Source organism: Pygoscelis adeliae, unplaced genomic scaffold (assembly GCF_000699105.1).
Source record: "Pygoscelis adeliae isolate BGI_AS28 unplaced genomic scaffold, ASM69910v1 Scaffold167, whole genome shotgun sequence".
Classification (NCBI taxonomy): Eukaryota; Metazoa; Chordata; class Aves; order Sphenisciformes; family Spheniscidae; genus Pygoscelis; species Pygoscelis adeliae.
In genome coordinates this window covers 1,713,637-1,715,857 of record NW_008825428.1, presented here as the reverse complement: position 1 = coordinate 1,715,857, position 2,221 = coordinate 1,713,637, and the positions used below count along the sequence as shown (strand labels likewise).

At 41.8% G+C, this 2,221-nt stretch overlaps 1 protein-coding gene across 3 annotated transcripts in view; it reads right to left on the bottom strand.

Moving 5' to 3' along the window:
- IRF2 (interferon regulatory factor 2) overlaps nucleotides 1-2,221 on the bottom strand; it is a 39,216-nt gene that overhangs the window by 21,689 nt on the left and 15,306 nt on the right. The gene's annotated exons all lie outside the window — the stretch shown is intronic.

Genomic DNA, 2,221 nt, shown 5'->3' with positions numbered 1-2,221 from the left:
TCACCAGGGAGTTACAAAAGTATTTATTTTTTAAGCCCTACAGAGAGGGGTCTGTCTGGAGGGGAACACAAAGCAGGAGGTATAATGTGATCAACTGACAGTAGGGGAAGGAATTGAGTAAGTCAGCTGTACCTGATTTGTCATTTTTAACCAAGAGAGGTTTAATTCCTTTCTCAGTCTGAAAAAATTCCCCAAGAAGAGACAGCCAATGACAAACCCAGAATGGTAACAGTTTCTTTAGTATTTAAATCTCATTTCCTTAAAAGCTGTGCACACACACGGGTGCCATTCTTTTGCTAATCTGACCCACCTTCTTTTCTGTACTGTGAACTGTCCTTTGCCAAACTCTGATTAAAATATACAAATCCCAAAATCCTACAGCCTCCAGAGTCGATTCTGTGGGTACAGAACGGGCTGTGATACACATGACACTGTATCATTGATTCCATCCATGGCTTTGTTTATGGTCAGGATTTACAGTAAAAATAGAAATATTTTTGGTTTAATGATTCATTGTTGGAATGAATGTTTAAACGTTTTTAAACAGAAATGCTCAGAAGTGCAATTAGCTTGTTGAGCACAATAAAGGCAACCCAGAATGATGCCAAATCAGAGGGTAGAAGCGGGGAACCAGAGTTTAATAAACCTCAAGGCAGGCCACTTAGCCTGGTATCCTCTTTCTGGTAGGAGCCAGGGCATTGTTTTAGGAAAAAAAAAAAACATCTCAAAATACTTTATTTGTGAGACAAACCTTGGTCAATATAGAATATGCTAACTAAGGACAAAATCTCCTACCAACTCTTGCATGCAAACAGTTTATGCCAGAAGCACAAGGCAGAAACCGCTGTAACAAGACGATCAGAGGGCTGCAAACATTAAACAACATGACATGCCTTGCAAACTGCCTTTATGGGCTGGTGGGCTGAACTTGGACGAATGAAGCCCTTAGCACACTGGCAGTGTTTTCACACTGCAGAGCAAAGGAGGCAAGTACATTCCTGGGGTGTACCGAAAAAGGTTACGTGAACACAACCTACAGATGACAACATTATATTTAAGAGTAATATGCTCAAATCTGAAATACTGTGCCCTGCTAAGTGCAGAGAAATTATTTCAGGATTGGGCAGGAAGGACGGCAGAGATGGACTGTCAGCAGAAGTAGACATACTACCTGACATACTGAAGTAGACATACTCAAGGAGAAGAATCCATAGGGACCTGAACGTGGGACTCAAATTACAAAGACAACAGTAAAAACTGGTCTCTTCCTCCTCTTCAGCTGTGACCCCATTATGCAAGAACAAGGACCTACTCAAATTCACAGGGCAGCTAACTAGGGAATAGATAAAGCAATATTTATTTACCCAGCCACAGCATGTGAGAGTCACTGATGCAGGAAGTTCCTGAGAAACAAAATTCGTAGCTGAAATTTAAAGGGCTCCTGATAATTTTATAGTCACGAGCATTTCTAGCTTTGAAAGCTGAAATAAAAAGTAGTACTCTTAATTGCCATTCTTCAGCTCTAAAAATGAACACCTGAGCACCACAACTACCACTATCGGGAGGATACCAGACTAACTGGGTTAGTGTCTTAACCACAGTGGCAGCTCCTATGTTTCTGCACCTGATTTTGTGCATTTCCACCCATTTTGATAATAAAGTAGCCTCTGTAGCCAAAACTGCTTCATGCTTTTCAGTGTGATGAATTATGCTCCTGCATAACACAGAACGCATGCAATATTTCAGGGTTTATTACTGTTCAAAGTCTCAAATACACTCCTTGGTTTTATTGAGCCAGTTAAAAAAAATGCAAATTGGGCACTGACATTTTGGAGCCCACGCTTCTGCTCTCAAAGTGTCCAGAGCTCTCAGTAAGAGCTCAGGATCAGGAATATTAGGTTTGGGTCTGGCAGGGGAAAAGTTACCCCGTTTTCTCCCAGGTTGAGAAGTATCACAGAAGTCACACAACTCTGAAACTGGAGATCATTGCTTCAACCCAGAGTCTAACACAGAATATAGCCTTCCACCTCAGGAGAGCATTTTGTTCGCATCGCTCTGACGCTACTTGGTGAGCAATCTGTTCCCAGCTTAAAAAAAAACCTAGCAGAGTCTCCAGAAATGCTCTCTCCAAAAATAAAGAGTTGGAAAATGCTTTCAAGGCAGCCACAAATCCACCAGGCCAAAGCAGTGCGCCTCAGATCTGGCAGGTGACTGGAGGAAA